The following is a 16,468-nucleotide window of genomic DNA, read 5'->3' on the forward strand; positions in this document are numbered from 1 at the left end:
AGCATTTAAAGAATTTACATTTAAAAGCAGTTTTTCATATTACAAATTAATTCTGAATAGATCACTACGCTGATAAACAGCATTTATACATAGTAGAATGATATTTATCAAATTTCTTACAAAAGTGCGAGAATAATTTGCATATAAACAGGGGAATTTGTATTCCCAGCAAGCGTTTTCGCATAGGGTTGAAATGGATCATCGACTTGGCTGCTAAATTTGATCTAAAATAGTGGAAGCCAAGAATTCTGCTGCCTGTTGCATGCTTGTGTCCATTATTAACACATGATACTCTTGCTGCCAATGCACACGGGGTATACGAATCTTTAAAGTGTTGGCCAAGCAAAGTTCCCACCAAATTGTTTATGGTTGCATCCGCAGCTCCAGGGCGAAAAGGTGCTTCCATATGGCAAATGGTTTGTTGCTCACAATTAGTTGCGCTTGCCTAGAGCTGCCAATGGATAAACAAACGAAAAACACGCTCACTCACTTACTATATATATTGTCTGTTATGTTGTGTTATGTATTTGGGTCCATTCATGTTAAAAAAGACTTGATGTTAATGCCAGAGGGCTGCCACTAAAATTGTTTACTTTTGATTGCATTTGTTGAGCAATGTTTTTGTTATGCAAATCAAGTGGTGACATTCGTCAGCCAAGTTGACTGTTAAATAATCATAAACAAAACATAAACAATTGAAATTCTACAATTGCGTTTATTGTTGTTTTGCTGCTGCTGTTGCTGTTGTTTCTGTGGGCGTGTTTCCTCTTATTGAAATTCCATTTTCATACGTTGTTGGCTGTGTGGAAAATGTGACCGAAAAAGGTCAATTACGCGACGTCATTTTGAGCACTTTCCCAGGCCCAAAAGGCAGCCAAGCGAAGCGGAACCTGGACATGAGGAATCAGCTCCCGTCGCTTCATCGTTGTTGTAGCCAATGGACACACCCCGCCGCCACCACAGCAAACATCCTAACGCGACCTCAACTTCACTTTACACACTCGACTGCATTTTGCCAGCAATTTTGTTCAACTCACATGCACCTACAAATTTTCGGGTTGCCTTCGCAACGCGTTGGACTCAACGTCCGTCATTATCTTGCCATGAACCAGCGTCATCAGCCGAGGCACAGGTGTCATCCGCTTTTGCCCTGTTTATCAAGCGTTTCGTTGCACATGCAGCTGCTTTGGACTGTTGAAATAAACACACATTAAAGAACCCAAAAAAACAAAAACTTTGCTTAGCTACGCTAATTCTTTGAGTGTTCTACAATTTCCACATAATTTACTCGAATCTGAACTTCAATTTGCAGGTCCAAATTAAGCAGCATACTCGATTACCAGCGCAATTACGACTCAAATTACTCGACAATTCGGTTATTCGATACATTAACAAAGTGACAACATTTTGCTGATTAATTTTTTGAGAAAATTACACAACAACAACGACAGCAGAGAGTAGAACGTTCAATGGTTTCATTGTGTTTGCTTCTTTTTTGCTCTTACCAATGACGTGAGTTCCATTTAATAATTAAGAAATAAATTCGTTTCTTATCTTGTATATGAATATAGAGATACTGAAAGTCAATTCAAGTCTTGCCAACATTTGCATAAAATGTTAATTTCCAAATCAGCCCAAAAGTGACCCGCACTCTAATCTGGTTTTCTTTTGATATAAAATCTGCTCTCTTCTCTAGCCTGAGACAATTTGGTATCTACTTTTCACACGCTGCATCGTGTCACATTTGGCAATGCCATTGTTTAAGTATTTTAATGTGGAGCGCAGAAAAATGAAATTAAGTTCAAAATTTACACAAAAAGATTCGCATTTTAACTCGCTTAAACCGCGTTTTAATGCGGTGAGAATTGCAGCTCATTTGTAGAGTTTTTATTTGAACGAAAATTAAATTATTTTTACTATACGTATTACTTAATATTTAAGATGAGAGGTATAAAGATATTTATAAGATATTTTCTTAATGAATTGCTATAAGATTTATCATAGGTTTTCACTCAGAATAGATCTCAAAGGAAACAGTTTTCTTTCATTTTGTAAAATTGAAAACCCGAGTAGCACAATACTTCACCAGTTTGCCCCTATATGATCGCCTATCTGACTGATGTTATCTCCAGTCTGCCGACGATAGTTCTATAAATAGTATGCTCTACCTTTACCTGGTTGTTCAAACACAGATTGGCAAGGGAGCAAGCAAGCGAGAGAGTGACGCAAACATAAACATGATGAATGCTCATAAGTAAACCTCGAATCATATCTTATCTAACTTCATTTTATCTCAACAACTGAATTGATAAGCAACTGCCAAGTGTTGGTAGTTTGTGCATCCAATGCTGTGCAGTTGCAGCATATGAGTGTTCCAGCAACATCCGCTGCAACTCTTTGCCAGTTCGTTCAACCCGAACACGAAGTTCAGACCCTTCGTCTGTCAAGTAATTACCAAACAAAAAGCGCAGGCTGAAAGCCAACAAAACAATAATGAAAAATAATAAAACTGCTAATAGTAAAACAAAACCCTAAAGGGTAAATTGTGAATTCAAATGCAATGCGACAACAACTCTGCGTGCAACAAGCGAGTCGAGGCGGAGGTCAGACCCAGCCCCTGCTCCGCACCTCTGTTCAACGAGCTGAAGGGGTCAAGCATGGTGGCCGACATGCAACATATGCCATGTGCCTCCTTTGGCCACTTCCTGAGCTGCTCAGCTATGAGTCACGACGCTCGAAATTTCCCAATTCAAATCCCTGAAAATTGAGACACTGCAATTAAGCAGTCGACCAATCGACCCGACCTGATTCGACCGTTATACAACACTTCGATCCAGTTCCAGTTCCGAGTCACGTGCAAAGCAAAGCAAAGCAGTTGTCTCGCTCTCCCTCTTTCTTATTCTTCTCTGTCTGTCTTGTTCTTGCTTATCGCAGCGTGTGGCGCATGCGCAACCTCCTTAGGCTGGGCATGTCTCGGACTCCTTTTCAATGTTGTTGTTATTGTTGCTGCTGTTCTTGTTGTTGCCGTTGTTGCTAATTATGCGCAACAACAATAACAACAAGTTGCCGATTTGCAGTTTGCACAACTTTTTGGCTGCAGCTGCCAGCAGACTTTGCAGTTCTCTTTTTTTACTTCCACATTTTGTTTTGTATTTTTTGATTTTGCTTTTGCATTCTGTTTTGTTACCATTTGCTGATTTATTTGCTGCACACTCTGCTCTCTCTCTCTGCCCATCCCTTGCCTCACAGTGTCACCCCTCGTTGCACTCGAAATGTATTTTTGCCGCCACTTCAATGACTCTGAATATTCGAATATATTCACTCGCATTCACACATCTCAAGAGCAGCTGCTGCCATCGAGCAATTGCAATTAAAGGGTTGCTCCACACCTATTGAAATAGTTTATTGTAGTAACACTTCTATTGATAGCTGCGACAATCGGATCCTTAAATAGAATTAATCAAACTATAACTGAATATTAATGTCAATTAAAGTTCTTCAGATCATTTAAATTCATGAGTTAATGATTTTCGTTCGACTTAATGTCGATTGCAATAAATGAGTATTACATGAATGTAAGATAATATGATTATAATTAATTCTATGCTTTCTTAAATAAAAATTTTAAGATTAAGATTTAAATTGCTTAATTGCTGTACTTAAAAATTAATTTAATTTATAAAAAAACAGTTAATTCAAATTAAAATTGACATTTTATAGAGAAAGCTAATACCAAAGATTATATCAATTCTACTTAAATGTAGATTTAATTCAAATTCATAGTTTGCTTTCCTGCAATAGTTTTATTTTTTAATGCAAGCATCAAGATAATAGTTTTTAAAGGCCTATTTTTGTAATATATTTTTTTTAAATACAAAAATGTAAATATTCGTTTAAATTATATTCTTCGTTATTCTCCATATATGTTTCTTTAGTCAATCAACTGCAGATGATTGTTGAGAGACTTCATTGTCTAATTCAAATCAACGTCCCCTTAATAAAGTTCTTTGTTAACGAATCTTTATCTTTAACGAAGCAATTACCGATTAATAGTTGAGTTCTTTAGGGAAGCATTAAAAAGAATATGCTTTTAAAGATAGCCATCAGTCATTTATAAATGTGCTGATAAAAAATATGTTCTTAAACGAGATGTAACTATCCATGCTGTACAATAACTTGCCTTTTTAAATTTCAGTTTCAAATATCTCTCCTGCTTGTTTGTTTTTCTAAACAGTTCCCAAGGGTAGAGATTTTCAGTCCTTGTTGACGTTCAAATGGCAATGACTTTCAGCGTCGGACAGCCAGACAAGACACTTAAGATAGAGCGAGGAAGGCGGGTAGCTGTGTGTGTGTGTGTGCAAGGGTGAGGTGACAACGTGCATCGTTTGGCTGGCGGACCTCCAATTAGGCACATCCACAGCTAGAATCAGAATCTGAGTCTGAGAATCGGAATGGGAATGGGAATCAACATCAAGAACAGCAGACAACGGTCGGTTGGCGTCATCTAAATTAGCGCCAAAGTGCGCATTTAAATTTTATGACAGGAAAGTAAACAAGCTCAAAAGATGCATATACGAAGTAGAAGGCAGACATGCAGACGTGTGTTGCATGTGGCAAGAACTACTTACGTGGAAGCGATGTCACCATGTCAGCATCCCCAGCCATTTGCCATGAAAAGCGAAAGCAAGTGCCATCATCAGACGCCGTCGACCGTTCCTACTCCGTACTCCCAACTTCTGCTACCGCTAGTTTTAATGTTTTGATTCCTGGTGTCGCTTAATGGGCAACTGCCACTGCCGCTTGCCACTGCCACAGGCTGAGGAAGGCGCAGACGCAGCCAGAAGATTTATGGGCAATTGTAAATCTCGTGCGTGTGTGGAAAGAGAGATGCAGAGATGAACTTCTGTTCGTCCCATGCACAAGGGGAACATCAAACAGAGTTGGAAGGGGGAAAGCAGAAGTATGCAAAGTTTATTATTAAGTTTTGATCGGGAAATATACACACATTGTATTAAAGTCTTAGTCTCTCTTGCATGCCCAAAAGTTGCATGGGCGTTTCTTTGCGCCTCCTCCTCCTCCTCCTACTCCCTTTTCCCCCGCTCGCTAGCCGATTGTTGATTCTCACAGGGCCATAAATAATATGGGCGCTCTTAATTAAAATCTTTGTATTAGCAGCATTGGGTTTGCCCATTTCTGTGAAATATTTCTCTGACACTTTGGTAAATGAATGCGCTTTGGTTTTTTGATAAATGCCCGGCACATTTTTGATAATTAATATGATTTTTATAGACATGCAGAGCGGGCATGACCCCCAAATAGACCAAAAACTGGAACACGAATCTGATTTTATTTGATTTGATTTGAATTGAATTGAGAGCGAGAGCGAGAGAGTGAGTGTAATAATTATAAGTACACAATATGCCGCCATGTCGAGAGTTGTTAATAGACCTCAGTTGAATTCCTAGAAACTCCTTCAGCCTGTTGTTCTATGTCAATATATTGCTGGTGGTGTAGCATGAGGCAAGTTCGCTGTCAATCACTGCGATTCCTCAAAACAAAAAAGGGGCGAGTTTTAATTGAATTTGAAATAATCATGTGTGAGTTTCAGCTTGAAGACTGCCTCAGTCTCTCAGCTCTGACAGCTCAATGACGTTTCGAATCGAGCGACAACGACGACGACGACGACGCGGCGCATTTTGTAAGTGCCGCTTTGCCGCAATCCCAAGAATAATATTTAAAGTTTCTCATTCAGCTTTACCTCAATATTTTCTCATCAATTGATTTTAGAGTTGAAGTTTTGACACTCACGATTATACAAATGTTTTTAATCACGCTTGAAAATACTAAAACTCCTAGCGAAGGCATCTTCAATGTTTTATTCTGTACATTTATTATAGGATGATATTTACTTTGTATGCAATATAATTTCTACATAATGAAATATCATCTTTATTATTAATCAAAAACATCAACAAGCTGTTCAAAAGGACTAACAATGAAATAATTTTTAGAAGAATATCATGAGAGATATGTGTTTCAAGCAATACGCTTGTTATAAGATAATATTTACTTCTTTATACAATATAATTTCTACATAATGAAATATCACCTTCATTATTTATCAAAGTTATCAACTAGCTGCTGAAATGGACAGACAATGAAATAACTTTTGGAAGAATACTAGCATGAGAGATATGTGTTTCAAGTAATAACTCTGTCTGTTTAGAGCATTAGCTTTAATTGGGCACGCTGTCCGAGTGTATAATTTGAAAAGGTGTTGGAGAAATGATCATAAATAATGAAAGTATAATTATGTTGGGGTGTAGAAACACGAATCTCGTTTTAATGCTTCTCTTATGACTGTAATTACATATTCCCCCTGATATATCGTTGACTGTGGGAGACTTTTGCTGTTGCTCATCTTGTTAGGGAAATCGTAATTTTTCTGCATTTCAAAGGTGTCTATGCTAAAGATATAAGGTTAAAAATAAGTCTAGACTGGCGACGTTTTTTTCAGTTTGTGAGTGCAAACGCCAAATAAATATAAAAGTATCTGCTGGATATTTGCTGTGTATGCACTCGAAGATACATTTGTATCTGTTGTGTGTTTCGAGTGTCTGTTTTTTTGACTGCCGTGATCAACTTTGACCTCTTTTGCGACTGCCAAGCCTCATTTGATTGCCAGCGTTTATGTTTATGCTTTTGCTTGTCTCTTTTCCGTTTTGTGCATTTTTCAAGTCTGCTGAACCGGTCTTAGCGCCATCTCGCTCGCTCTCGTTCTCTGCTGAGTCTGTTGCCCTCTCTCAGTTACCAGTTTTCAAGTTTACCAACTGTTTGCAGTTGTTAGCCAGCTTGAAAGCCCCAACACAACCAGCAGCCAAGAGCAGCAACAACAATGTAAGCCAGCCCGACCAACTGTTGACTAACTGACTTCAACTGACTCTCTGTTGACTCCGATGCCCTCACTTTTGGGCATATGCATTTTGTCGCACATTCAATAAATTCACTTTTCAATATACTACTCGTAGAGTATTAAAATGTCGTGATTGCCTTGTAGCTTTTATCTTTTTTTATTTTTTATTTATCTTGCACCTTGTTTATACATAAAAATATTTTCAAGCTTGCAGTTTTTTTTTTTAGTGCTACTTTATGCTTGACTTTCTTAAGCCTGCTGAGCCTTTTGTGCTCGAATATAATTTGATGTGAGCGCTTCAATAAAAATAACTTGGCTAACTTTGTGGTCTCGGCGGAAGCGACCGACATACCTGACACAAGATCCAAAAGGATCTCTGTTCCCTGGTCAGTTCGCTGTTCCTTCGTACATAGGTACACACACACACACACACACACACACACTCGTGTTTACTCTCTTGAGCTGCTCTGCTGTGTGCTTAACTGTTTAGCGTAGGGGCCTCTCAACTTTCCCATTGGCTGGGGAATTGTTTTGGCGCGTGTTTTTCGTGTCGAACAAGTTTTCCATGGTGGTTTTCCTGCACGATCGCTGGCCAATTCATTGCCATTTCTATGGTACTATGGTACCTAAAAATGCTCTATGCCCATAAGCAGTTTTCCCATTTTCCTTTCGCGCTGTGGCGTGCGTCGATCCATTAGCGCTGGACATGGCCAATTTACACTTAAGGGCCTCCTCCACTCTTGACCGGGACAAGTTTCACAGCCGCCAGCGCATTTCGATGCCAAAGCCGATGCCGAAGCCGACCCGGCCAAGATTAACAACAACGTCAACGCCAACTTCAACTTCAACTCCAATGGACACCAGACACCACGTACCAAAGCCGTTAAATCGCCTTCCACGACGCCAAATGCTTTGCTGCAGTTGTTGCATAAAGTACACACAAAATACACTCGAATTACACGTTCAGATTGTTTGAGCGATGACTTTACAAACGAAAAGCAAACATAACCTCAAATATCAGAGATTCTGACAGATTTTTCTGGGTTAATATGTTTTGTTGAGTGTAATTAAAAAAAGAAACTATAAGTGTTTTATTTCAAGCAATTGTGATTGTTTCTTATTCAATTGTAAGAGGGGCTTAGCGTAACACATTTTCAAGTGAGAGGATCGAATTTTATTGAATTTATTTTTATGTACTTCTAATTTTATTGTTTTTCATTTAAAACACAAAATAAAGAAACCCTCGAAGATTTATTTGCAGATTTTGAAGAGGAGCATAAAAAACTATTCCTAATAATTTTGTAAAAATCTTCAATTTGCATTTAATTGTTTTAATGAATTACATTTTGTTTGGAATAGAAATATTTGTATGCCCTAGAAGAAGAAAGAAAACCTTAAGCTTATTTTGAAATTTGGATTTAATCTTGGATTCTTAATAAATTTTATGAATATCACTCTTTATCTTGAGAGTTAACTCAACTCTAGCGCGTAATGTTCACTTTAAGAGTTTTGGCACTTTATTTCACGTTTCTGCTCTACCTTATGAATAGCATCATTCAAGTATGTCATAAGATGTTATCCATAAAGTGCGATCGTGACAAATCTTGTACTGGGAAAAACTATTTGCCCCATGTCTAAGTCCATTTATCTATTGCTATGCTGATGCTACGTGCAACGTTGCGGCGTTCGACTTTAATTGCGATCTCAACAATGATGACTGTATTTGCATACGATCTAGTCATAAATTCTGTCTCGCCCCCATCTCCATCTCTCTCGCTCTCTCTCTGTATACATCGCATTGACACTGAATATCATTTAAGATGTAATATATTTTGCTTTTGTTCCACTGTTGTTGTTGTTGCTTGTCCAGTAATTAAGTTTACGAGCTTTTTGAATGAATTTAAATTGTTCTGCGCCTCGGCAGCAATTATGATGACTGATCGTAGTCTCTGCCATGAGGCGGGCACTCTTCATCTCTCTTCTCACTCTCTTTCTTCGACTTGGGCTGATCTCAAGTTGACTATGTCAAGGGCTTTCTCTCTGAAACTTAATTGCATTACGCAAGGTTTAGTTATGCTTTTAACTGTTCTTTGGCGCAATGAAAAAAACAATTATGCGAAACACAGTGAATGACAGAGCAAAGACAATGAGAATAAGAGAACAACAGTTGCAGTTTGGCATTTCTACGTGTGTTTGCAGTGATTTATGCACAATAAACCACCCAGAAGAGAAACAGCTACAATAACATTAGGCTGACGCATGCATATTGCTGAAACCAAACACTACATGCAAATATATGAATGTATGTGTGAGTGTGTGTGTGACTTTTCATTTATCAATTTCAAAAGTAACGGCAACAAAGGTGTGATTCAGTCGAAGCCCAGTTTCGTGTGCGGTATCTCAAAACTCAGGCTTGCATTTTGCATTTGACATTTGCCATACAAACATATGCATATATGTATATGTAAGTATTGTATATACATATTTTGTATGTGCATGTGTGAATACGTGACAATTCGTATAGAAATGCAGCCAAGGCATAAGAAGGAAACATGAACATAAATTTTGTTTGTAAGTGGAGCGAGAACTGATAGCAAAGACACAAACCCATACAAGCATACACATCAGCACTCTCGCTAAATATGTATGTGTTGGTGACCATTGGGGGGATGTGACATTGAAGAGCGCCAGCGCAGTGCTCTTCCTCTTGTTTTGCAGCACTCCCTTTGTGAGTGTACTCCCTTTGTAAGTGTGTGTTGGTGAGTGGGGGAGAGCGATCATAAATAAATGTCATAATGCAATAAAAGAGAAATGTGACACAGTCGGCGACGACATGGACTTGGACACGAACCACGAAGCACGGACACGCGACCCAAGGCAAAATGTATTCGCATTTAAACACATATGCACATACTCACACCCACACAAACATACTCGAGTATATAAAAATACCATGTCGAAAGGAAATCCAGTTTCGTTGCAAGAAATGTGCAACGCAGTTGCGTGTAGAATGCAAAAGGGAAAAAGATGAAAATGCAAACTTACAGCTCAAGATTAAATATGCATACATCAAGTAAATAAGTAAATACATACATAAAAAAAAAACTTAAGTATATGTGTGAGAATACTTTTGTGTGTGTTTAGGTGGGCGTATTTCAACTTAAATTGCACACTGCGAGAGTCAAAGAGTTGGGCGGACAGAAGACTGTAACTGTAATGTTATATTTCGCAAAGTGTGGGAACAATTGTCATATGGAATATACACAACACATTCGCTGCTGTTAATTTCGAAACGGTTCCAAACACTAAGCAATCCATAATTAAACATAAACTATAATATCACAACCTTTTTATAATAGCCATGGGTGTAAATTGATATGGAAATGAAATCAAACACGCGAATCAGAAGAATATTTCCTTTATTTGTCGCCTCTGGAAATGTTTGTATGTATTCGAATTATCGCCTTGCTAACTTTAGGCTGATATTCGCAGTCAAGTTTTAAACGCCCACGCAACAAAGAACTTGAAATCTTTTTCTTTTTTCTTTTGTTTTTTTGCACACCAAACGCGCTGAACTGTAACCAGAACTAGAACATGGGACTCTTGTCGTGGCTTTTGGCTTGCGATCCATGCCGAGAATGCGAACCGAACTGTGTGACATGTGACTATCGCAAAAACAAGGCAAACACTTTTTCAGTTTTCAGTTTTTGGCGACAGTCAGTGAAGTTGGTTTTCTCAGTCGGTTTCAAGTTTGGATTGGATTAGACATGCGAGTATTTACTATATACACACACTGGATTTACCTTTGCTTATGTGTATTTTGTGCTCATGTATCACACGCTTTCTTTTTTTGCCCAGTTCAGTCTTTCCGGTCAGTGATTCTTTTTGCTGGCTGCCAGTTTGGGTGAAAATTATAGTTTATGATTATAATTAATACAGTTTAATGTGTTGTCGGACTCGAAAAACACAAAGCAAAACTTTGCGTACTTTGGCAACTTTCGCTTTTGATTTTTAAGCGCGTTAAGAACGAACTTTAAAAGCAGATTCCAATTGCGTTGCGGCATCTGTGTGTAGTTAAAATAATTATTATTACTGACTTATTATTAGTTGTGCACATTTTTCTGTTTTATTGTGGAAATATTTCCATACAAGCTGCAAGTGCAATATTTTGAAATTATTTACTAACTTTTTTCGACTACTGTACTTTGATGTTCTACCCCCAGCTGGGACTGAAGTTCTTCACTCCCTTCTTTATTAGAAGGAAATATGATATACAACACAAAACTTAACAGTACTTAAAAAGGAAGAAGACCGCTGGCAATTTATTTCAAATGCACTGATTCCCAGAGATTTGCTGTTTATTTATTTAACAAACAAACGTATAAAAAAGAATTCGAAAATCCCCAAAAAGTCAAGTTATTGTCTTTGCATTGACTGCAAAGTTATTAAAACAATATATCGCATTAAATTGGATTCATTCGCTTGCCGAAAGATGGTCATAAATTTGAAGAAGACAGTTCGTAGCTTGTGTCTCTTGAGTCCCGAGGGTTGTATTTGTTTATTTTTGGTTTACTAGAGGGCTTAACTGCAGATAAGCGGCGACTTAACAAGACCACGCTCCATTCCGTGGGCAATGGGATAAATAAACGGCCACAAGGAGCGCTTCCTCCGTGCCAGCCATCGAGGGTTGTCACAACAGCAAGAGCAGGGCGTGGCCTGGCAACTGATAAGTAATGAAATCAGCGAACTGTGCCGAAGACCAAAGAACTAATCCAGATGGTTCTACGATAAATACAAACTTCAACATCAGCCCTTTCGTTCTTGATGTCCTGGGAGTCCTGCACGGCAGCTGCTGCCGTGTGCTCCGTGTGCTCTTGGGGTTAATTCCAGTTTCCTTCCGCATGCAAGACGCGTGCGGCAGTCACATTACTCAACAGGCTGCGCCGCAGGATGCCAAAAAAAGAGGAAGACGAAAAAAAACAGTGTTCTTAATTTCATTTACTTTTATTTTCTTTTCATCGCGGGGGTTTCCCTTTTTGTTTTTTTTTCTACGTCTCCAATTCTGCTCAAAAATTGATGCAATGCAAATAGAAAGTGAAATAGAACTTGGGAAATTTGGGGGGACCGACGAGATTTCATTATAAACAGCGTATGTTTACATTTTCTGGTCATGTTTATCCAACAGTTGTAAACCAGATTCACCCTACTGTTCCTACCGATAACATTCCTAGTCATATGCACTCCATTTCGTTTACTTTCCTCGACAGCAGCTTGTCTGGCAGATTGCGTTAGCATCGTTTGCATCGGAGGGGTAGCATTACAAATTGCTCGAGTGATTCAATTTCGATAATGTTTCCAAAAGGTTCCAGTTGCAGTTGAGGGTGCTATGATGTGTTTGTGTTGTTGTCTCTCTGTTGTGGCATGTGGCATGTGCCATGTCAATAAATTTCCACATACGACACACAATAAACACCGTCATGGAAATGAAAATGGAAGTATAAATATATGCCTATATAGTAAATTACATACTTCAAGTAGTTTGGATTTGTTTTGGTGACCAAACGGAAATTTCATTACCAAATTTATTGCACTTGATTGATGGTTATAATCGTAAAAAAGTGGCAATCAAATTTTGTAAGACTTTAAAATGAAAGTAACGAAAGTAAAAGTGTGTCAAATACGATTATCATAATAGGTAATATATTCTGGATTTATGCTCTGTTTTTCAAGATTGTATCGAAGTAATTTTCCTTTGCGACAACTTTTTACACGCGTTTGGCTCTTTTTCTTAAATTGCCTTTAAAATGTAGAAAAACTTTGAAACCGCCCCCGGTACAGATCAGAGACGTTTTTATGTGAGATGTGCGTGATGTCAGTAATTACCACGGCTTCCACATGTTGCGAGTTGTTGCCTGTGTTGTCAGCGACAAATCTCCGATGCTAGCTGGCTAGCTGGCCATAAAGTCAAGAGCATGTCGAAAAGTGATAATCGACAGTGTTGAGAATCTAGCGGTGCAGATGCGATAGAGATGTGCTGTTTATTAATTCTTCCCTCAACCAAAAACAGAAACGAAACTGTAAATTTGAGATGAATGCCACCAGAAGAAATGGGAATTGTCACGAATTGTTTCGCACAGGTGACTCAAGAGCGAGTGAGCCAAGAGAAGCCATCGAAGCGAGACACAATACTTCAAATGCGTATTTCTCTTGTATATATATATGTTCATTGTGTTGTCTGCCGCCCACTGTCCTCCCCCACTCCCCATCCAGTAGTCACTCCTCCGCCATTTAGCGTGGCCAAAGTGTAGCCAATAAGTAGCGCACCCATAGCTAATAAAACGCTCTACAATGCGATCAAAAGTAAACAGTCTAACAAAACATAATTGGCACACAAAAAACATGATTACAACTGCACGAAACTCGACCACGATATACTCATTACTTCAGATTTGATTTACTAGGCAGATAAATATGAGAAAGTTAAAAGAATTATTTTGCCATGTATTTATGCTTTGATTATCTTAACGTGGCACACTTTTTAAATTATTTTAATTGAACATTTACAAGTATAAAGCATAAATTAAGCTGAATAAGCTTGCTTTTATAAAATAGCAAAACAAGAAGATATCAAAGAAATGATTATTAAATTGTACATTTTGTAAATTCAGATTATCCTAACTTTTAGAATTTTGATGGTCAGTTTTAATATATTTTTCCAGACATTTTAAATAAAAATAATTATTAGGAATTACTTATCAGTATTACTTGACTGATTGGCTTTGCTAGACATTTTCAGAAAGTTAGAAGAAATTAAGCAACTTTAAATACATTGAGTTTATTATCAGTAGTCACTTTTTAAATAATGTGTATACAACATTTCCAAATTCATTTTTTTAAAGTATCGAATTTAAACTACTGAGCAAACTCAGTTTTTGTTAGACAGTAATGAGATAAACAACAGAGTTAATTATAATTTTCATAAATGCAGATAATCCTAATTAATACAACTTTGCTGAATAATTTCGCAGATCATTTTCGTAAGATTCTATTAAAACATATAAATTAACATTTTTCTATAAATATAAAATACTTCTTGAAGGGAAGTTCTATATCCTTCCTTAAATCAATACGAAAAGAGCTTAATGAAAGTCAACCCTTTTCATCGCATAATTTACTACACTAATCTCGAATGCTAGATCAAGTAGCTGCCATTTCGTTTTGAAAGATGCATTTGTAACGAGCATGGAGCCACCCTTTTAGTGTTTTACTGTAAATGCGCGGTACAAATAGCAGCTAACAAAACGGAAGCTAGCCGAAAATTTAAGTAACTGACGACAGATACGACCAAATGAAACGCACGACAGACACAATGACAATTAATGCGTGACACAGTGAAAAAGCTAGTCGAAGACGAAGGGGACCCAATGTGTTCAATAGATAAGTTGTCAGAGGGAGGAGAAGGCACGGGCCGGGGTGCGGCGGGGGGCGACCCAAAGAAGCACCGCAAATTGAACGTCGTCGTGTTGTCTTTGCTGTCTGTCACATGCGAGTACAGCGACAGCGACGGCGACATCGACTGCGTCTCGACAATAGATCCGACCACAAATGTAAAAGTCTCGCAGACAAAACAATCGATGTCACACCCCCCAAGCCCCTGTCCTCAGCCCCGCCCTAGTGCTATCCCCAATTGAAGAGATGACGGAATGCGATATCGTCATGAATACATCTAGTATCTACGCTATATATGTTTTGTGCTTCAGTTCAGCATTAGTTCCAACATTGATTGCCCAGCTCAGATAAAGCTAACTTCTATATCTCTAGTCTAAATCACAATTGTTCAAATATAACAAAAAGAAAACTAACGTCAAGAACATTTAACTCCACTGCATTTCCGCTCTAAAAAAGCAAATAGCAACTGCGTTAGTTTGCCAACTATTTATACAATTATTTCTACAATTTCGATAAGATATAACGGATAACAGAAGCTGAATTTCTCCCTTGTGAGTAATATTTTTGAATTATAATACGAGATTTTAATAGCTTAATGGACTTCAACTCATATTCCCAAATGTGATCCATCAATAAGCGCTTTGCCCACTCCTATGCTGATAATAAAAACTTAATGTTTGTTGACATTTCCCAGTTAACATGCTCCCGAGCAATTGTGGGATTTGATCAAACAGAAGTTATGATTTGTTCTGCATAATTGAATCAATTGAAAGCGGGCAACTGAAACATAATTATGTTGCCCAAATGTTGAGCTTAACTCGAAGATTAATGATCGACTGCAGTTGTACTCAGCAAATGTAATAAAGAGAGTCTTTCTTTGATGTTTTTATTTTGCTGTTTCTAGGAACTAGAGTCGTATATACCCAATAATGCACTGCGTTTTTGTAGTCAGCAGTAGAGTACATAATTAGTGCATTAAAACAAATTCGGGGAAGAGGAAAGTTTGTAAATGGAACTGTGGCACAAAGCACTGCAGAGATTTTCCCTTCTCGCCAGCATAAAAACTAAAATTGCCTCTGAATGCAGTTCATAAATAAGCAATGCGGTTGGGAGTTGGAGCTGCAACTACGATGGAGGGATCGGAGAAGGCGCCTCAAGTAGCCACGACTCGGTAGCATATAATTGAAAGCTTCCATAAGCGGCAGTGATTTCAAGTGGTGGGGAGGCAAGTGGGGCAAGCTCTGGCTGCGCCTGCGCTCAGAACACTTGTGGCATGGATCGATGTCAATCGACTGCCATTAGAGGCACTTAACAGAGAGATGAAGAGAAAGAGCAAGAGAGGGAGAGAGAAAGTAGAATTGGTTTTAAATGTCTTCCAATAAAAAGTTCATTTCGCATGCTTCAGTTCAGTTGTGATTCGTTGTGATTCGATCGGCCAGAGTTCACATGAGTCACGACAACAGAAGAGATCGCCCCACGCTCCACGCCCCATCCAAAAGATTTACTGTGCGAGACGAGCACTGAAAACGGAAGCCACTCGAAAAGAGCGAGGCAGCCAAGGAATGCCACTTGAGCAGCCAGCGACGCCAGCAAAAAGTATTCGTATTCGTATTCGTATTTGTATTCATATTGGTATTCGTGTGATTGCTGAGGAAAAACAGGAGGCAGACGCCCAAGAAAAGCAAATTAGCAGCTGCCGCAAGATTCATAATTGAATGCAACTTGGCAAACGAGCTCTCGACTGTCTGCCTGCCACGCCCATCTATGGACGCTGCACCACAAACAACAACATGTTGCAACATTCACATGCCACTGTTGCAGCAGGCAGCCAAGTGTCGCACATCATTTGCAACAAATGTTGCATGTCGTTGCCTGAATTGTCGTTTGTGACGAATTTCCACTTGATTTATGCATTTGTATTGCGCCTTTTTTCATGTGCCACATTTTCCCATTTTGAATACTATGATGACGCCGCGATTTTTATGACCAAATCAAATGCAATTCATTATCAACAACATTGTGCCAGATTCTCAGCGCCAAAGTCTGTTTGCCATCAGCTGCCGAAAGAGAGCGTGTTTTAACTATTGCACTCACTGTAGTAAATTG

Source organism: Drosophila nasuta, chromosome 3 (assembly GCF_023558535.2).
Source record: "Drosophila nasuta strain 15112-1781.00 chromosome 3, ASM2355853v1, whole genome shotgun sequence".
Taxonomy (NCBI): domain Eukaryota; kingdom Metazoa; phylum Arthropoda; class Insecta; order Diptera; family Drosophilidae; genus Drosophila; species Drosophila nasuta.